This window comes from Apteryx mantelli, chromosome 1 (genome assembly GCF_036417845.1).
Source record: "Apteryx mantelli isolate bAptMan1 chromosome 1, bAptMan1.hap1, whole genome shotgun sequence".
Taxonomy (NCBI): Eukaryota; Metazoa; Chordata; class Aves; order Apterygiformes; family Apterygidae; genus Apteryx; species Apteryx mantelli.
Genome location: NC_089978.1, coordinates 186,236,706 through 186,259,877, shown reverse-complemented (window position 1 = coordinate 186,259,877; position 23,172 = coordinate 186,236,706).

Below are 23,172 nucleotides of genomic sequence, written 5' to 3'. Positions count from 1 at the left end.
GGATTAACTAACACTTCTCCAGTAACATTTATTTACATTCCTTTAGGGAGCCTTTATAATTGATCCTTCTATCATAAAATGAAGCAATAGATGTGAGAAATAAGCTTTGTGGTGGCATCACAGGAATACATTCAGCATATTCTGTGAACACATTTTTTCTTGCAATGTAGTTATTTTGATCAGTTTCCTTCATTAATAGAATATGGGATAAGTTACATTTGGGGGATAAATGGAGGACAAATGCTCATAACTACTGGAGTATGTTGTGTATCTGTGACTCTTCAGGATTCATAATATACATTTATTAATATAATTTTAAATTCCTTTGTACTACACATATTATAAAATGCATCTGCCTTAGGCGTAAGACAAGAGCTGGAGAGAAGGTGGCAAAGCTATCAATTGGGAAAGTACAAAATGAAATGCTAACAAAACACATACAACAAGGTGAAATAATTCTGGTCTGAGATCTGTGCCATGACTTAATGTATGCAATGATTCATTTGTCAAGGACAAGGGCAGGGGCCAGTTCTAGAAAGTCAGTCTTTACGGAGAGTGACTATATAGCAGTGTTAGGCATATTTCAATACTTCCTTTTACATACGGTGGAAAATAAATATAATATCACATGTACTGTAAAGTGGAATGTCAGTGAAGGCTATCACTTTCAAATTGACTTTTTACCTAGAACTATTGCAACAATATTCTAGTGTCTATAATGAAGCTATTATATGAAAAAGCAAGCATCAGAGACTTGTTTCCAGCTTCTGGATAAGTAGATCTAAAGTGTATATTGAAGTGATTTGAGAGGACAGCATATTTTAATTGTTTCATCATTCTCTACATGCGCAGTTGTAATACAGTTGCATTTCTCCTACCATCCTGAACAAATTTAATGGCAGAAAATGATGTTCAATACCTGTCTTTCTAGGACAAAGAACAAGTAACCACTCTGTACTCATTCTGTCTTCTTCATTAAAGAGCTGACTCAATCATTATAGATTACTTCATCCATCAAAATTCTCAGAATACTTAGCCAGGATTCCGTCTCTCTGTCCTAAACTAAGGATTTTGACTAAGTATCAGGTTTACTTAATCCCAGATAGGAAATAAGATTTATACATTTATTTATGAAACTGTAGCATGGAGACTCCAGGTTTTCAAAGTGTCCATAGTGCAGCAGCAGCATATAAACAACTACACACATTAAAATGAGCAAAAGCATTCTTTTTACTTGGTACAACTAGAAATTATGGGATTATTGAAATTAAAGGTAGCACAGTTGCATAATACAGAAATGGCTCAAAGCTATCGTAAAGGCATTTAAGTATTTAAGTACATTAGATGTATTTTCATCTAATTATGAAAGAAATATGCATGTAGAATCATAGTCAGAATATTTTTAAAACTTTAACTGTAAAACCAGGTTTCTTTTTGGATGAGTTATTGAACTGAGGTGTTCTATGATGGTATTCTTGAACAAAGCAGATTCCCAATGATGTAAAGTAAAGGCGATGATCCAATCAACATAAAGCTGAACTACTGGACTGTCTTACAGGCAAAAGTCCAGGTCAGCATTGCTGATGAGGGTGTTAAGTTGGCTTGCTTATGAATTCAAAACAAAACTGCACAGAAAGCACCAGGAAGTAGATGACTTGAAAGAGACAGAGAAATACCTTATTTTAAGTAAGTTACAGCAGAGCCTCAGCTGAACATGCCTTCAAGAAAAATAACAAAACAAACAGATGCCATGTGCAAATTTTCCTACTAAAGGTGTCTAAGCTGAGGCATCATGTTTACCCCTCAGGTACCTCTGCCAGGGCCCCAGGGCAGCCTGTTGCCCCTGGCCAGACCAGGCACCAGGGCAGGGCGTGGGGCGAGCAGGCGCCAGAGCAGCCTTACCGGGGCCTCCTGCCCCTCCATGTGGGACCCTCCACCGGCCCTGCTCGCCACTGCCCCTGCCCCAGCCCTGCTCTCCAGGCTGACCACCTCCCCCGTTACCCCTCGAGAGCCTCTCAGCATCAAGGTACGGCAGTTCTCACTAATAAATGGCATCTTGACTGTTTAGCAGACTAGTTAGTCCACCCTCAGCATTATTATAGGTGGCCTGAGTATGACATTACCTTTTTTTGTTTTTTCCTTTGAGTTACTGAAATATACTCTGTTTTACAATCTTCTTCATTCCAAAGTTCATTAATAAATGTATACTGTTAACCTATGATTATATTAGAAATGGATATTGAATTTGTGCGCTTTAATTCATTTTTTTGAAAGATTTAACTTTGTGAATTTTGTTTCACCTTTTGTCTTTGATTAAATTTCACATACAGTGTGTTGGTAGGATTCAGTGTACCTATTAAAATAACAGTAATTATTGCACTTAGATGCTTTACTTCTTTATTGCCTTTAATTGGTGGAAAATGATTATAATTTTATTACCAGAGCACAGTGACTAATGCTTTGGTGATTTGATAAAATGGATCCAAACAAATAAATGAACTAAAAAGTGAAGCACAGAAGTCTTAGTTCCATTTAACTTTTAATTTTTGAATTTGCTTGAAACTAAGAGTTACAGCAAGAAAGAAAAATATGTGCATGAACCAACATAGACATTAGAAGAAAGTTCTGCCGTTATTTTAAGTTGAATCTTCTGCTGAGATAATTTGCTCTAAATGTAATGGCTTTCTTCAGAGGAGATCTGTTTACATATATCTGTTGATACTTCAATAAGAATTTAAGAATATGTCCAACCCGTTCTTAAAAATATACAGAATAAGACTAATTCTGCCTAACTTTAGAAATCTATAGTGTAGATGTCTGTATTTGAATTAGTGTTAATATACCTTATTCAGACAATGGAGAGAAATAGGTCCATCTGGATTACAATTCATCTCATTTTAGTATGTTGTCTAATTGACTATAAATGGCTACTAGTACAGCTGGCACAAAGGTAGGTGTTTGCATAGTAAATATCTAAAGTTAGGCCAGACAAGTCACATGCAAAACCTCTGAACAAAATTTGTGGAAAACAGATAAATGCTGTACCAGTAATATCAGTTTGTAAAGGGACAAATAATCATTGAGCTTATTTGGAGGAACCCTGTGGATCTAGTGTACTAAGAAAAGCACTTTTTAAGGAGATTTTCTTTCACACACATTTTTTATAGTCATACCCTCCTGTCACTGCAAAGGACCACAAAGACAAGACAACTTCCACTAGAAAATTGTCTTTTTCTGGCATGTTTCTCAATAATAATGAATGCATCACAAACAGTTAAACTGGCCTCTTGCAGGTTAACCCTAAAGCCAAACCTTCAGAAAATTCAGAAGAGACACCCAAGCAGAGTCTGTGAGAGTGATATAGTCACACTGGCACAGAATGACTATGCTGGAACCAGGCTAGTAAGCTTTGCTGAAGGAGGTTGTCTGCCTTCCAGGCGCATGGCTGTAGCTCTGCGTGACTGTGCTTTGCTTACTGGTTTACGTCAATGTTAGTTTAAGGATCACAGCACCACGTTTTTGTGCCATAAATATTTCAACTTTACCACTGCAGGAGCAGGTGATAAGAAAATGAAAACAGTAACAAAAGAAAATCTCTGTCTCACACTCTTCTGTGTTCACAACTGTTAAGCTAATAGGCAAATAATATTGATGCTCTTGTTTACACCTAAAACTACCGTCATTAGGAAATCAACACTTTTCAAATTCTCAGTCTTTTTAGGGAAACTCTTACAGTCTGGATATTTAATTTCAGCTGTTTATTGCAACTTAAATGAAAACAGCAATGACAATTTCACCTCCTTATTTTTTAAGATGTCTATTCACAATGCTTCTCCATACGTTTTAAGGATAAGAAATGAAATAATGATTTATAATCACCTTTAGAGATAGTCCCAGAAAGCAATACTCAAATCCAGATTCCTATCCACTTTTGGATCCTTCCTAAAAATCTGTGCGTAAATGAGCTGATTACTGATTTAGCATGTTTTTGTTGCGTCGATTACAATTCACTGAAAGGATGACATGAATTACACCACAAGGACAAATCTATTGCCTGATTCAGAGCAGAATAGCTCTATTTGCTTAAGTTCAAACTTCAATTTATACATGCTGAAATTGTGAACCACATTGTCCTCATCAGAAAGATGTCACATCATAGCATTATATTTTCAATTTTTTGTATCCTCCTCTGTTGGTTCAGAACTAGCTTAAAAATTATATGCAAATGATGGAGTTGTATAAATCTGTCCAACAATGGCTGTTTTTCAGAGTCAAGCTGACAAGGTATAAACATTTCCAAAGTCCAAGTCCAGGTGGAATTTGAAGAGAACATTACAATCAATAAGTCAGTGCAGATGAGCAGAAAACTGCACTTGAGATAGGCGACAGTGCAGAGTAAGTAAACGCTATGTTTTGTACTTCTAAAAAATGGCTGGAATTTGCACAGTTATCCTTGATCATGATATCTCAATTGTAATTTATGTAATAATTCTTCCAAAATATCCTAAAATTAAAAATTGTAGCAGCAAATTTTGGTATATATATCTACAAAAATATATAAAGACTCCATAGCAAACATTACCAGCATATCTGGGAGAAGAGCAAGGCTCCTGGTAGGTTTTCAGCCTTGTAGTTTACAGGTGGACACAAGCTACAATACACTGCAACCTTAAGAATCTAAGGACAGATGCACAGGGTTAGACTAAGGATCCATCTAAACCAGTATCCTGTCTCCAGCAGTTTGAACCTGAGGAGCCTCGACAGGAGGACTCATCTTGTGCCTGTAGCCTGGTAGTGTCCCACCAGCCCAGGTGCTTCAGCAGACCTTGCCATAGGAAGGCCAGCACTGCACTGGCTACAACAGAACATCAACCAAATGCAGAAAGAAGAGAGATATCTTCAGAGAAAACAATCACAAAGAAACATTCTGAAAAATACAAGACTCATGAATAGAGCAAAAGCAAACTTAGAGGTTACTAATCAAGATGTTACCACTGGCCAGCTGCATTCCACACAGAACCATTTTTATCTGCAAAAAAACATTTTCAGCTTCGTTGTTTAGATATCAGTGGTAAAGGTGGTAAGACACTCGGGAAAAGAGATACTAAGTGCCACTTACCATAACCTTCCTATGATAATATTCAGGTATTACTAGATCAGCTATTTGACTTCTTATTCACCATAACGGTGTGAAATGTGTTTCTGGACTCATCTACCAAAAGAGCCAAGGAGTGCTGAAGACTTTATTAGGAAATGTGATCCATGATGCTCTACAGGAACCTATGCTGGTTCTACCCCACTGAAGTCCATTAGTCACACACCTCTTGAAAGACCTGATGATTTACTCCCACCTTCTGTTTATTATCTTTTATCCAAACATTTACATAAGCAAGCACTTTTCCTCTTTCCTGCATTAGCATTGCTTGCATTTCCTAAAAGCCTTGTGTGAGTGTATTTGTCAAATGACTATTTGAAATCCAAGTTAAGTATATCAACAAAAATCACATTTCTTGACCACTTCAAAAAGTCCAAGAGGTTGTAAAGCAGAAATTTTCTTTACACAGCCATGTTGATTCATCCAGAGTAATTTGTAGTTTATCCAGGTGTCCACTAATTCTATTCCTTTTTACAGTTTCCATTAATTTGCGTAGTGTAGACATCAAGTTTATAGGTCTTTTCCAAGCATTCCCCATGGAAAATTTCTTAACAACTGAATACACATTTGTCAGCAGCTAGTCACTAGGTGCTAAGGAAGTTTACTGTTACTAAGCCAGCCATTCCATCCTTGTTTCCTTTTAGGACTTTTGGGTGAAAAACGCCTAGTCCTGGCAATTTATTAGTGATTATTTTGTCAGTTTGTGTTGCCATAGTCACTTAAATTTCAGACAGATTCCTTTGCTAACCTCTCTTGAAAAGAACTCTGGTAAAGGTATATACCTCATACCCATGGTGTCTCTCAGCCAGCTACTATCAGTAGTTTGATAAGTCCATTCAGAAGCATTTGTCTCTATGTCACAATACATAATACCGTGGAAACGTGTCCCTAGAGAAAATAGGTACAGCATCTACATTATGGAATACATCCTTAGAAATATCCCAGTGGAACACAAAGAAAGAATTGTCTGCCTTATCAAAGGCACAATTCTAGGCACTTGAGATTATAAGTACAGTTGAAAAAAAAAGATTTTTGGCACTGGCGTCAGTGTTGTTTCCAATAAAAAATTGCAGTAGGTAAATTACACCTTCACAAAAGTATCTAAACCAAAAAGCTTGGAATCTGATTTCATAACCAACTTCTGAGTTTAGGTCATGAAGATGGAAAATATTTTTTAATTTTGTCAGGTATCCAAAAAGCTGAGAGAAAGCTAAAATTATGTTTTCCATGCCAGATTACATGATTGCCTATAAACCCACAGAGAACGGATTTCATGTGAGAGCTGCCAAAGACATGTGAATTTATCTCTTATTCTGTAAATATGACTAGAGTTAAAGTTCAGAAAACATTTATAATAGTAGGTTGTTAGTATTGCTTCAGGTATACAAATGATTCTCCTCCATAAACATGTTCCTTTCTTCTGCATATCTGTTTAATTAGCTGACAGTGATATTTCAAAATAGAATAAAGGATATTCTTATACCTATTCTAATAAGAATCATTTGTAACCAGCTATGGCCAATACAAGGAGAATTGGCAAACCATAAGATGCCCTTTCTGCAAACCTTAGCATTTCACAGTTCCAGTAGGCAGAAGTGGGATAAATGCAATTAACATACCTTAAAAGCTGGACCATGAAACCTTTACCTCTGCAATTATTCACAGAAGTCAATAATGTTAGAAAGTACTTCATCAGAGTATATCGGAGTGAGTAAAGGTTCACACTCTGCCTTTGCATAAGTTGGTGATTGGCCCCTCTTAAGAAATATTGAATGACCCATTTAATTAATCCTGGTTGTACAGTGAGGAAGTGGCCGTGATATATACTAGAGTCAGGACCCAATGTCTTCTTCACTTAATCATAAAATGAGATCTCTTTCCAGATTTTGCTGAGTGCAAAAATATCTAAAGTTCTTGTTACTCTAGTTAAGCAGAAACTTCCTTATGGTGAAAACGACAGTGAAGCTTCTGATGGCTGTTATGTCTTCAGAACACAAGGAGCCTCGCTGTTGTTCTGACACTAGGACAGCGTGTGTTCATTTCAGGATTTCTCCAGATTATAAGAATCCATTCTCTTCACTAAAATAGCCAGCAGGAAATATGAGTTTGATTTCACAACCATGATTCAATTAATTCATGGACAAAATGTTTACTCAGTCATTTTTTACTGTTGCATCTCCCCCCACATAAAAGATTAATCTTGATATCGCTCCCAAAGAGGTAAATAGTAATGTCACATTTAACTAAATAGGAACAGGGCTTAGCCTGAAAAACTATACCCAAGAATGAACTGGAGTTACAGAAAGGAATGTCAATCAACACCTGGGTGGGGAGAGGAGTTAACAGTTTGACAGAACACAGCGCAGGAGAAATCCTGTTTGGTATGCATCTTTAATTTATGAAAATAGTACTTGAATCACTTTCAAGATACTGATTTATCTGCTATTCAGAAACCATAATCCTGCATTCAAAGACTAAATTTAATATTATATTGTTACATTGTTTTATTTTATAAATAAAATATTTTATTTTATTACTAAATTATTTTATTATATTTAATATATAATTGTGATATTATCAACCAACAAAGCAAAATTTTTGACAGAATATTTTATTTACACTGATATTAAAAGGTAATGTAAGAACCAACATTAATATCACAATTATTCTTTATGAAACCATCTACTGGTTTGCTGGATTCTAAAGTAAGTTTTTATAATTTTTATAGGTTTTTATGGTTTTGTTCATCAACAATCTAGCATTCATATTGCACTGAAAAGTAACACTATTTATTATTATTTGCTCTAATTTTCCATTCCCATTTCTAAACTTTCTGTATATAAGGTGTAAATAAGTCTATTTCTGAAAAAGAAAACAAATATATATTAGAAGAAAACCTAATACTATGCAGGACTTTCCTTCATACTTTTTCAGTCTGTTCGTACATATAGGTCTAAAGTCTTCAGGTACTGAGCTTCAAAATGAAGCACATACTTCAGTGCAATTATTCCACAGTTCAGCTCTAAGAATCTCTATTATTCTGGGAAATACATAAGTGAGATGAAAGACATCCACACACACTGCCACTGTTAGCTACTTCTCCCTATGCTTTCCCAAGCATAGATTCTGCTTCTTAATAGGTAAATTTGCTTAAGATAACAAAAATTGCTGGAGAAGAGGTGGAGAACATGTAGAATCAGTAGACATGAGTGATATATGTTGGAATCAACATAATATCCACATTCTTTAAGAGATCATGAAACACTCCCAGGAATATCATGCTGTCGGAAAACTTTGGGAAACAGTGAAACAAACATCTCCTGAGATCACTACTGAAAGAGAAGCTTTACATTGGGCTGTCTCAATCAAGCTAGTGAATGTCCCATTTCTAGAGTTAAAGTCAGCTTTTTATATAAAGGAAAATATGCTGTGTATGCTCATGCTTCTGGTCAAAATGTAATAAAGAGAAAAATTGTCCACATGTAGTTTTGTAATTATCTTTTAAAAAGCTTACAAAGCTAGACAGTATTCAATACATTAGGAAAGTCGCACCGTGAAATTATATTCTAAAACCAAACTGATGGTAAACAAATTTCTTTCTTTAAGAGAAAATGTATTGTTTAAGAATATATTCAGCAGTTTGAGGTAGAAACTTACAGAGGATTCAAATCGATAAATGTTTTTAGAAATGTGACTTCTACTTAGGCACCCACATTCCCATTGAAATCACTACTTAATGTCACAAATGATGTGCCCATCTGTAAAGCTTAACAAAATGAGCTTGCTCATTTTGCTCAAACAGAATGAGTTTTCATTCCTTCTCATGTTAGATTCTTACTCCCAAGTGTACTTCAGGAACTGAAATGAAAATTCAATTAGAAGGATCTAGGGAGTAATAAACAAGTTAAAGTGATCTAAGACAGATGAGTGAACTCCGCCACTCACTTGTATTTAGAATTTCCCATAAAGAGCCACTTTCCAAAGAGGTATAACCCTTTATACGTGCAGAAGCTTTAATATAGGCTATCTTGAACCTACTATCTACTGAACTGACAATCAATGAAGCAAAGGCATGTTGTTTGTAAGGGACCTGTGGAGGTCATCTAGTCCAGCTCCCTTTGACTCCTACATGCCTGGAAGCGTATTACAAGAGGACACGCTCCAAGAACTTTCCAGGGACTCAGGTGAGGTTGACCAGGTTTCCCCAGCCCCCTTCTCAAGCTTTTTAAAGATGAATTAGCATTAGTTTTTTTCTTCAGGAAACTCTCCTAATCACCATGATTTTTCATAAAAGCTTGACAGTGGCTTCATAATCACATCAGCCAAGACTTTCTGTGCCCTTATCAGGATTTGAATGCATCTAGCTTCTCCAAGTCTCTAGAAGTCAATAGAAATCTTCCCATCTCTTCTATAGGCAGTGCACAAGAAATAGATTATGTGCATCTTATATATAGTTATATATGCAAATTCAATCATGGATTGGTGTACACATGAGTTTCTCTAGAAGTAAAGTTGTTAGATATTAAAAACTGCAAAGAACACTGTAGTGCAAATAATCTCAGCAAGATTTATTCAGAACTAAAGCAAAGAAAAGAAACAATTGGGATAAAGCCTGCTATCAGCTGGCAACAATTTTCGAAATAACTGATGGTGAGATGACTGGTGTGCCAAAACTCTATCCCCTGCAAATCTGCCCCCATGCTAAATGGCTGCTATTGTTGGTATCTTTTAGCTATTTTCCCCATAAGTGAATTTCAGCTAGCAACAAGGAAAAATGTCTATTCTCTTTTTATGAAACTGATGACATCTTTAGTACAATTACATACACAGCTGCTGTGAACAAGTGATGCTTTGCCAAGTGCATCTCATGCTGTCTTGCTTCCCTTTGTGATTCACTGTTTCCTTTCCATTCCTCTGCAATAATAAAAGAGAAATCACCAAATGTGAAAAGAAAGGACTTGTTTGTTCTTGTTTTTGTTTAGGCATAAGGAGAGAATGAGCCCACCACTGTGGAGAGATGACTGCAGTCACACAGGTTCCCTTACAAGGGCCTATTCAGGAAAGACAGTGACAATACAGGATTCAAACAATTTAATGTTCACCCTAGTCCAAGGGCCTGGCCAGGAGATGATGGCACTGCAATAGACTTAATAGGGTACTATATACAGTAGCAGACCGTAGTCTTGGCCAGTTCATAGACACCTTAGGATCTGTTCCATTAAATCAAAACTGAGAGAATTTGTATGCTGATATGACTAGAAAAGAGGTTCAAGGCTGGTCCTGGATCGCAGAATAAAACAATGAAATTCTGTGCTGATAGTGAAGTAGATGAATAATTACAATGACCTTGGTTAAGTCAGTGTTTCTATCTCTTATATTTCCCTTTATAAAACCACTTCCGGTGCTTTTCCTAATTTAATTTCCCCAGCCCAGCTCTCTATTCCAGCTCTCCCTCTTTGATAATGTCATTCTATACTTCCATTAGTTTACTCTGAGGTAGTAAATAGATATCATCAACTTTGTCACCTCTGATGTTGGCCTGTTAGCGAAAGTGAGAAATACATTGCAAAGAATAATTACAAAAAACATTAGATTAAATGTGTTGTGATACAGCAATTGGGGGGGGGGGGTTAAATTTTCTGAGAAACCTCAATGGATGGACCAGAGAATAGTAAAACTAAAATATTGTCCCCAGGAAAACGGTATTGCATTAGTTTGCTAACACAGTCCAAGTCTTAAATAGCGTGGAGAAAGCGTTAACCTAGATATTAAATACAGTTCATACAATGTTTTCAGTTTATTTCAAACATATGAATGACAGATGGGACTAAATGAATCCGAGAGAAAAATGGAGTTCCAAACTGGAATATTTTTTTTTAACGTTTTTTCTTGTTAAGTTGATACACAGCCCACATCACTGCACTTGACTTTCATTAATACTCAAATTTACATGTGACCCAGAATTAAATGTTTCATTTCAGGTATCAACTCTTAGAGGAAAAATAAGATTTCCAAAACCATCAGAGGTGAGTGCTCTGTGCTCTGCACTGTCCAAGAGCTCAGTGATTAAGAAAATGTTTCTCATTCACTCACACTGTAGAAACTCCAAATTTCATTCTTTCTTTTGTCTGAGAGGATCTGAGCTCATCTTGTCCTCCTCTCAAAAGGCTATGCTGACTACAAGGATGTAGAGCAGCCTGATAGGAAAGTAAATGTTTACTTCAGCAAGGACTGGAATAATAGGCAAGTATGTCATTTCCTCAAAGGGTGATCTGAACATCAAGCTATACAGTTAGTCTGTTTCAGTATTTTACATAAAGTGTTTCCTCTCAAGACAGCTGATATCTCAATAGTTACAGCACTTACCTCTAAGAGCTCTAAGAGATGCAGTAAGCTCTAAGAGATGTAGATCCAAAAATCCTCAGGAAGAAGAAAAAAATAAATCATTGCGCTCTCAATTTGTAGGAGAGTGCAAAAACATCTTAACTGCTAAGTGAAAGAAGATAACCTCTCTTTTATGTTATCTAAGATGCTGATACTGAATACTTTTTACAGAAAGCACCACTCACAACTTCAACCTGAATTTGCACTTAGTTTCAGAATGAGTGAAGCTTCATCCTGGGACAGAAAAAAATTGTCCAGTTCTAGAAAGGGTGACCTGCAGAGACTTGAAGCCAATATTCACAAGAAACAGCCAACAGCCTTTCACATGTGGAAGCTAAAATGGGTTAGGGGATAGCTCAGCAATGCAATCAAGTGGAAGTGTTGTTCTAGATAATTCTGTTTTTCCCTTCACAGAAATTGAAGGTTTTTATGTCTCGTCTTACTAACACCAGCGTATGTATGTATGCACCAAGGTGGGCACAGACACATGCACATATAAAGAGTGTCCTAGCATTATTCTGAAATCACATGAGCAGGTCATTTCACGTTTCATTAAACACAGGACAGGGTCATATTATACAAACATCACATAACATGAGCAGTTTTCTATAGTAAGTCATAAGCATATAGTCAGTTCCTATATTGAGAATTTAAAATAAATAGGGGACCAAATGATTCCTTTAGGCACAGTCAGAAAATAAAAGCATGGTTATACAGAGAGAGAATGTGGTCTTCTGTTGAGTTTCCATAGCTTCCTGAAAGGAGCATATTTAATTATTCAAATGAACCATTATGTAATTAAAAAAAAATCCTGTGGTTGTACTTAAACATGATCTTCCTTAAAAAGAACCTTAAACTTAGTTGATTTGGAGCTGAATTTCAATTCCTTCTTGCATAATTTGCACAAATCAAGTAAATTTATTCCAAATACCTATTGATATCTTTAGTCAAAGGCTTCACATTATGCTTAATTTCTGCTAAACTTTGTGACATTTTCAAGTTAAGGCATATCTATTTCAGGGAAGTAGTCAAGAATACAACATTCAAACAACAAACAAACTATGGGCAGCCAAAGAGAGAGTTGACTTTTAATGTCCATAAGTCACAGCACTGGAAAACCAGAAAACATGTTACGCTGTGATTGCAAGAAAGGTTTACATGGATGTTAAATCATTGTAACGCTACTGTTCCAAGGGATGCAAAAAGTGGTGCTTTGAAGCACAGCTTCCTTCTGTTGCAGCTCCATAGTTTAAACAGTTGGCAGTAAGACACAGATATTCACCCCTTCTCCATGGGATTTTCATAATGAGAAGAGAATCATCTATCATTGCTATCTCCAAGTATAAAAATAGTGGATAACAAAGGCTGATTGGTGCCTGCTAAAATAAGTACATGCGTACTTGAACAAAATGAAAAGTCTGATGTTTTTCGGATTATGCTTGAAAACTGTCTCATTGTGATATGGTGAGAATAATGTGAACATGAAGGTATCTATGCATATTTCCATTCATAGCCCCCTATTAAAGATATCTTTAAATTAAGTTAGAGAGGCAGTAATGTTGATTTTCTATGCCACTTCTGGTTTGTTCTAGACAGACAGGGAAGGATATGGTTTATTTAGATCATTATGTGATTAGAGCTCCAGTCACTTCTTTCACCTGGGAATATCTGGATAGTAGCAAATAAGTATCCATAAAAATAATATTTTCTTTATGTGGGTTTCATCACATGTCCCACTATTTGTGAAGTTTAAGAAGTGGAGAAAATATTTTCTCCCTAGTCTAATAGATATTTAAAGTCCCATTTATCACCTGATGAACAAAAGAAGGGGTCAAGAAGGTTCAGTGGTAGGAGGTTCAAGAACCTTCACTAGAATGTTATTTTCTAATCAAGCACTTAGTGATATTTTCCTCCTTTATATAAATTCCCCCTTTATTCATCCCAGATTTTTTTTCCTCAGGAGGTCAGGACAGGAATTCTAGAGGTTACATTATGGAGGAGAAGGATATGATAGGAGAAGTGCATTGTCTTTAATAGAGCCTAACATCTTTTGCAAGTCAGGTAACTTGTGAGTTCCATACCAAAATGATATGAGATGTAAGCTGATGTCAGATACCTTACTATATTCCAAGTGTATCATTCCTGAGCTGAAGGAGAAGTACAGGTTAACTTTTGTATTATTATACAACCAAGCAGCAGTTTTTCCCATTGCATATTACAATAGAATACATTTAGAATGTACAAAGATGGTCGCCTAAACTTTAGTTTGATTATGTTATAATAATTAAAGAGAATGCACCAGATCTGCATCCCTATTTCCACAGATAAGAACTTCGAAGGGCATCGAAATGAGGAATGGAATAGTCTTCATTTGCCCAATCTTCTTTCTCTTCAAAAAGCTGCTGACATAACAGTAGAGAATGGACAAAAGATGAATTCCAACTTTGTACTGACAAATAATATAAAGTGTGTGCTTCACTTAAATGCATACTGGTTGATGCTGTATTGAAATGAGCCTTGTTCTGGCCTCTTCACAAGTGTTAAATTTCCATCAAAATAAAACAATTTCCATTGCTCATTAACACATTCTCTGTACAAGCAGGTGAAGTGAATCGTCTTGTCTTCTTACTGCCTTTCACCACTACTTCCATGTGCAGGAATCATTGTTTATTACTTATTACAAATACAATTGCAATATTAATTCTTACCATTTATTACATAACACGTTGGACAGGCTCCCATTGTGCTAGATTCTACACAAACAGAACAAATTAGTACTTAAGACTCTTAGAGATCCTACATTCTCAGCATTAGGAAGAACACCACTATGGGATTCATATAAACAAAGCAATGAGCACAAGGCAACAATGGACAATACTGATTGCCATGACAGCTGTCAGCAAAACAGCACATGGGGATTTCTGTATACTTTGTCAAAGAGCAGGATATTTAGGAAAGCAATGAATAATAGCACTGTTACCTTTGTGAACGTTTATGGCCATCTCTTTCCAAGTTTGGGAAGCAATGCTAAAAAAAACACAAGGTATTTGATTCCAATGGAATGCCAACAAGTAATATTAAAAGCTGTCACACAAAATAAAGAACAATCCTAGCTCAAATCCTTTACTAACATCCTTCCCAATTATTTCTTTTAAACTAAAGTTTGCTAAAAATTATAAAATTTGAACAGAACACAAGGATTCACAATTCATATTCATACGTATAAATATGATATGTAACTTCAGCAATAAAATCAAATAAGCAACATTCATATTAAGTTATTTTGAGGCATTCCTTTGTTTGTAGATTTATTGCTGTTATTTTGAAGGATTTTCCACACAATCACATGATTATATAACACAGCACGAAACATAGTTCTGCTAAATCATTAAATAACATGAACTCCAGTTAAGCATTAAAGGAAGATAATTAGAAAGAAATTTAAAATATTCCGGCATGCATTTATGAATACTGTTAAATGTAATATACCTCAAATATATTTTAATTGTGCATCTCATTAGATTTGAAATTATTCCATCACTTTCAAGGCTGTTTTTATTTTACTAAAATGTAGGTGTTTATTATGAATTAAATATCGTTTAATCATAAATTCATAAAAAGATCACCCTTTTTTAATTAGTTACAAGAATGAAAGTAACTCTAGTAGTAAGTGCTTAGTTATAAACACACTGAATCCTGATTTGGATTTAATCTGTGACTGCCAGCATTCCCAGAACACACTGGACATCAGTAATATTCTGTGTTTTAGGAAGCATAACAGTCTTTCAAGGTTTGGAGCACTACAATTGTATTCATACAGTCAATATTTTCATAGCATGAAAAAGATTTCCTATAACACTTGTAAAAGATACACCTTTATATTGCCTGAAAAATAGCCACCGTAAATGTTACTGATGCTGTTTATAATATCTCTGAATGCCTGTCAACAAGTGGTATAGCTGTCATGTACAGAAAATACAGTGGGCAAAGGACTCACATGCCTGGAGGTGCAAGACTGGCATACAACTGACCGGATGAAAAAGACCCTCCATTTTGCCTCAAAGCCCATTTGCTACACTATTACCTTTACCATTTAATGCAATTTAAAATAGAGCATCATGGTTGTCATTTGCAGATAGATGCACACCAATAAGCCTGCGGAAATATAAAGCTAAAGCATCTCTATTCTATATTGACTAATTTTCTCTTGTCAACTTTCCCACTTGATGAGTAACCTTCACCTCTTTTCTCTTAGTTTTCATTTCAGGATATTTTCTCTTGGACAGGAAAACAAATTTGTAAAGTGCCATGTAAATTTATAACCCTATAAAATGTTTTTATTATTAATCATGATAGTTTAGATTTTTTACTGAGTAAATTGTGGCCCTCAGAGTCTCTCCAATGCTAGGTATAGAGGGAAGCTTAGCAGTTATAATGACCAAATAATGATGACTGCCGCCATTAGTCCAGCATAAGGCAGAAACAGTGATAGTATCTCCTGGTGAATGTATCATCCTGTGAAAATGGATCCAGTCACGCACATGGAGGTATAGGACGGATATTGACATATTAGCAATGTTGCAGCCATCTGCTCCTGACTCTTAATGTTCTTGTGCCAGCCTAAGCACCAGGGCGGGAGAGCTGGGATTACAACACTGGCAGCCTGACAGAGACTTTCTGTCAGGGTTTGCTAGGAGACATGGGCTTGTGCAATGCTCACCGCTCCTGCAAGAGAGCTGTGCGTCCCTCCACATTCCCTGTGTGAAGTTCTTCTCTTTGAAGCAAGGACAGTTTGTATTTAATACTTATATTTTAATTTAATTTAACTACATAATTAACACAATAGCCACTCTCTTCAGTCTTCAAGTCCCTGAAGACCACAGACTTATTTTTCAAATTAGAGGGAAGCCTTTAATCTCCGAATTCTCCCTTTACTCCCTTTCCTCTTAACAATTCCTTAAATCCTCTAACAAATCACTTACTATTGCAAAAGCTCTTGATACTGTCTGTGGCTTGATCTTTCCTGTTTTCATTTTGGGCATTTTTTTTTAATCTTTCTCTTTTTAAATGGGGAAGAGAAGACTTAACTATTTGAATTAAATTTAATATTCAAACTTGATACAGATTAGTCATTGGCCAGGGCACACAAGAGCTCAGACTAATGTTTAAAGGACTCTTCGTAGCCTTATTATGTACAGAATTGTGAAACACATCTATTTTTTTTCCTACACATCTGAGTGCTGCATGCCACTACTCCCCATTTATTCATTGTTACAGATATCTGCTTTTCAGCAAGCCAATTTATATTTTATTTGTAGAGTTACAAATATAAAAATCCAAGGCTGTGGTAAGAAATTCTGTCACAAGATGAGCTGGTATTTGATAATAATTCTTTAATTTTTGTCCCATTCCTCTCTAGCTATTTCTCCTCTGACTCAAAATCTGTTTCCAGCTATCTGACAGGTGACTTCTTGTTTCTCTACACCTACTTCTTTCAGAAAGCATAAACTTGCTTTCAGGATGTTGTTGTCTCAACTACGAACTGTCCTGGTTAAAAAGTAGGAAATGTTAGCTATCAGAACAGGCTTCCTGCCAAGGTACTTTTGAATTTTATTTGTCTCCTTTAGCCTGAAATTCCAAAGTCTACTTTTGACCTCCGTTGTGTATTCACTGTCACTCTCCATGCTGGATTGAAGGCATCCATTATCCATACTCCACTTAGCTGACAGTACTGTGATCTTTACCCTATCTACTGTGACAACTGCTCTATGGAATCAGTGAGCAGTTCCTTGTCACTGAAACTCTCACTGGATTGCTTTGCTGCATTTACCGTTTTATTTTTCCTGGGCTGAATGACAAAATGGGGTGCAGCAGTCAGCTTTTACTCTTTCGTTCAAATGCTGGGTAGTAGCTATATTCATTTTCCTGTCCTGCAGGATCAGCAGGGCTCTGTATCGCAACAGTCTATCTCCCTTTATTCCTCTGCTTTCCTACTGCGCCTGCTCCTTATATTCTCTGTCAGGTGATACACAGTCTGTGGCCAGGTCGTTATCTTACATGGTTTCCCAGACATTCTCTTAAATAATGTACCTATAATTTTGTACTTCATCATTTTTTAAGCTACCTCCCTTCACAGTCCTCCATTGCCTCATGAGAGGTTATTGTGCTAATTTATTGTTCCATATTTCTGTCTAGGCACCTGTCTTACTTTTGAATTAGACATACATTGGTCTGCAATGACCTCTTATAGTGTCTTATCTACCTACCTAGTACATCTTATAAAAGTTACATGGATACAAGAATTTAACATTTTTGAATTTCTAGCAATTCTGCTCAAACAATATGCATCCCTTACATAAGAGAAAGAATTTAAGACTAACTGCAGCCTCCACCCCCTCACATTTACGAAGTCCAGCCTCCCAAATGGAGGCCAACCACTGTTCTCTGGGCCTACATTTTTAATTTTGCAGCTACTTATTTTTCAGGTATTGATTGACTTATAAATCCAGCCAGTTCAAATACACCTACATAGCATTGCTGGCCTTATTTTCAGATCCAAAAGGACAAGCAATTTCATTGTTACTATAACTGATGCACAAAACAAGCTCAACTATAGGCCTTGGGCTTCAAAGAATGAATGGCCAATTTAGTGCTCACAGTACTTCTGACCTCAGGCATTCAATATGTATACATATATATGTGTGTGTATGTGTGCCTGTGTGTATGTATGTATGCATGTATGTATGTAAATATATACATATATATACATATATATACACACATATAATTTCATGGCCCAAATGAGACATTAGGGGTCTGCAGCACCAGAAGATAAGCTTCTACTCCTTGACCAATTCCACTACCATGAATAGACACCCATTCTTTAGGTGGGCGAAGTAGCCTTAGCTTGCATTTTATATATCCAATTCATTACAGACAACATAGTTCAACAGAGCAAAACTGCTTTGAAAAATTAGTTCATTTTACCTATAATCGAGGGCGGTGCAAAGGAAAGAAGAACCTGTGATGACTGATAATCCAGGCAATGACCTGAGTCCCTCCTTTCTTAGTCATAGGTGGCATGGAATCTGTTTTTGTTGTGAAATATATTTAAAAGACTTGTCACTTTAAAAAAATATCGACTACATTTTGGTCCAGCAATCTGATTAGCTATTTATGGTTCAGGTACTTTTAACACTGATACATTTTAGCTTACACTCCAAATGCATGCATTTTCATAAACAGAAAGGGAGAAGAAAATAAAACAGCTACCTTTGGCTAAATAAAACACAATTCTTGCTTTATTGATTCAAAGCTTATTTGCACAACAATGAACATGTTGTATAACATTATTTGTGTCAGTACTTTAAGTGTTAAGCAGGCAATTGCTACAGATTCACATAGTATTCATTGGTGGACTATAGATTCCAATTAATTCATTTAACAGAAATACATATTGTATGTCATCCAAATATTCTATGGCTAAAATTAAGTAGTAGATTTTAAAGAGCTGTTCTTCTAATTCACAAAAGAAATCAAAGGTTAATTGTGACTACCTGGAAATAAAAGGAAATATTCATTACACTACTTATATAAATCAGAGGTCCTTTATAAATTCTGTACACCTTAACATTCACATTTCTTTTCCATAGTTCTTAATGCTTAATATCATAAGTATCTGAAAAATTACTTTTTGCTTATATAGATGATAAGGTCTGTTCCCTGAGGACCTAAAACTGAATTATTCAGTGCTCTCTGACAACACTCAAGACAAATTAAATAAAATCAGAATGAATCCTGATGACTTTCCCCTTATATTCACATTTTAAAATAATAAGTCCTTACAAAAAAGGCATTACCATCTCATATGGCCCAATTAGGAGAACTAAAGACTTGAGGCCATATTATTTGCTATGGCAATTTCATATTGAACTACACTGGAGTGATTTGCCAGAAGTCTTGCTCCATTCCCAGCATTAAAACCTATGCACAGGGATCTGATAGTGTGAGAAGCAAAAAGGACATTGGTATAAAAAAATTATACATTTCAGAAATAAATAGTTAATAGTAAAAATTGGAGGGAGGGAAGAAGTCACATTTGTCACATAAAATAATAAAAGTAGACATTTGTGCCCTATTTACTTTCAGTTTAAATTTAGTGACAGAACTGGTACGGGGAAGCTCAGTCCTTCCCAAGGTCACAGCCAGCCGGTAATCATCTGGAATTATACTCAAAATATTTCTGTTTTACCTATTTTTATTCTAAGCTCCAGCTTAATCCTTGTAAAAAAGTTTCAAAAATATTACATGGAATAAGTACAGGCAAAAGTTTTGTCTCTTAAAATTGTTCTATAGAAGAAAAGCCTAACTTTTAGTATGGAGTTAATGAAGGATTTACAATATAATCTATTAAACACAAAAATTACTGTTGGCCCAAAGGACAATGCTCTACAGGCTTGATCCAAACCCTTTTAAGATCAGTTCAAACAAATCTCTTTGCCTTCCACTGAATCAAACACTTGCAGGCATACAACTGTGAAAGAAAGCCACACTGTACAGTATCAGAAGCTATCAGAAGTTTATAGGTGATGATAAAGAACAGATAGCTGTTATGTTCGTATTACTGACATGGATCAATCAGAATGAGCATACTACAAGAAAGCATTGTCAACAATATACTTGTATTTATACCAGATAATTAATCATATACTAAAATGTCACTTTTTATTAGTCTAATCCGTTATAAGCATCCTTAAATGGAAACAATATAAAATGTGACCCAGGTGACTTTATCTTTTTGTTCTTTGGACAATTTGAATTACAATACAGTTTTCAGTAATGTTATCAAAACTGTTTTTTTCCATACATATTTATTCATAAAGAGGAAAATTGGAGTGTTTTCCTATGTCACTCTCATTCACACATTCTACCAATTTCTAGTAAAATACCAGTGCAACTTTGGTTTTAGAGAGTTTGCAATGGATAAGTGAATCTAAACTGGCATTATAAAAGTTTGTCACAGAAATACCAGCCATTCCAATAAAGTATGTGATATAAATGAACACTGCAAGTCAGAGAAAAAACTTGAAATCATAAAGTATGTGATGCTATTTTGTTTATTATTTCTAAATGACGAAAATAGATGTTGCCTTCTATAGTGATTCTATTTATTATTGACAAGTTTATACCTAAAAATGTCCATCTAGTTGGATGCTGACAACAGATGCTATTATTTTTTACTTATCCTGATATGGCATTTTCATGATTCTAAATACTGTATAAGATCATAAGTCCATTTTTCTCCACAAAATCTACAATCTAAAAAGGCAAAGAAAAAATAAAAGTGAAAAGAAAGGATACAGCAGAAATGCAAAAAAAAATAAATTCCCCATTCAAATATGTTAATGTCAATATATCTCCAAGAAATAAAACCAGACTTTTGCCCTTTCATTTATAAAATAAATAATTACAGAAATTACCATTTTTCTGGAAATCTGAGGAAAACTTCTAAATATTAGTAGCAGGTTCATGATCACTATGGAATTAGAACTCTTTTAACTCAAAAATGGTGCTCACAATCATAAGAAATTCAGTAGGTAAAAGGAAATTTGTATTATACGAATTGTGTTACATATTTCCACTCACTAAAGGTCTAAAATAGGAAACAGTCACAAATTTTGTATTTCTTTTTATAGGATCAAGTCACAATATTATATATCTGTACCATTACTCTAATACTGACAGTACTAAAATGAAAATGATATTAAAAGTATAGCAGTATATCTCTTATAGAGGACTAGTTAAATGAAGCAGATATTTAATTACTTTGAGTATCAAAGAGTTTAAAAATATTGAATTTCACTCTTTTTTTTCCTTAAGCAATTATTACGTGCACATTTCACAATGTGTCAAATTGGAAGGTAAGAATTCAAGCTAAACAAGGATAGTTCAATGCTAAAAAGATAACTATCAAAGACTTGATGACATTATTTAGTCTTTAGATGCATCTATTAGAGGACAAAATACTTTTTCTAGCTGTATGTTGAAATTAGAAAAAATAAATAAATTAGAAATTGTTCCTTAGGTTATTTGGATCACTGTGAAAGGAGACAAGCAACAGACTTCACATTTACCTAACAGTTTATTTCACCAGTGGTTTTCCAGAAAATTCTGTGCCTATTAGCAGTAGCACTAGCAGTAGTGTTAATAGTAGTAATACCAGAAATGGCCACCTCCTAGTCCTGTTCAGTGACTAGGACTTTATTGTGCTACACATTGTACACACAAAGTCAGATCGGGGTCTTGCCCCTAAAATCTTATATGTTAGGAAGCAGATATGTAAATGGCACCATAAGGAAACATAGTTTGTCCAGGATGACCAGGATTGGACTTAATATTTCATTAGCTTGTTCGTTTTTATAGCATTTTTTTCAATGGAAAATTTTAAGGAGAATTAGAAGATGATCTTAAGGTTGTTCTCTGGATATTTTAAGGAAAGTTCCTTCCAAACATGGGGTACAACAATTCCTTGTTTGAAAAATGGTGTAGCTGCATGATTACAATGGAAGCTGCCATCAGCGGCTCATCCAAAGTTCAATTCACATATTGTTGGTGTTGGACTACTATGCAGGGTGAGGATAAGCTTTCAGGTAATAGTCTGAGTATTATGAATATCAAAAGATTGCAATAATATTGGATCTCATTTATTTCTGCACAAGCACATTTTCTGTACACATTCCAGACTCCATGCTGCACACGTTCTAACAGGGCTGCAGACATACTCCACACAACCCACTTCAGCTTTCATTGTATCACTCCAGCTTAACAATGGGCTGAGGACAACATCACAGCAAAATTTTCCCTGCCACTCTCTATGGTCTGCTCCTAATTGGGCCCTCATCCTACCTAGAACAAAATTTTCAGGGTCAAATGTCATACCCTGAAGAATACATATAGCCTGCCAAGGCCAACATTTCTTGATTAAGTGATCTGCATACACAGATGCAGAATTACCCCTGAATTTGTCCCCTATTACTAAGCACTGGAAGCAATGGAATAAACTCATGGGTGGACACCTCTTGGGTCTCTCCTTGTCAATATACTTTAAAAATGTATGGGCAAATTCAACATATGACATCCTTAAACTGATCTAAACACTGCAATAACAGAAGGAATGAGGGGAAGGTAGCTTAGAATCTGAATTCTTAAATTAAAATTTCTTTACAATAATCAATTCACAGACAGCCTGTAGACATATCATTCCTTTTTTTTTTCATCATCTTGTGAGATCCATAAAGGGAAGCCTTTGTTTAACAGAAACATCTGACTCTTACTGCTAGGTCTCAGACAGGCAGTGTCCCTTTCAATTTATGAAGGCATAAGTGTATCATATCTCTTTTCACAAGAACAATGCATGGCAGCTGAGGGTTTTTTTGTTTGTTTGTTTGTTTTTCAAAAATCAAAACAATGTTTAAGCCACATTGAAGTACCTTCATAGTGACCGGCACAGGGGATTTTCAGGTAGTAACAGACTTTTTCGTATAACATACTTGAGTTCAACAAGAGCCAAGAATAAAGTATTGTGTGCAAAATGAGTCCAAATGATAAAAGAATTTAATCAAAGCTTTTCATAA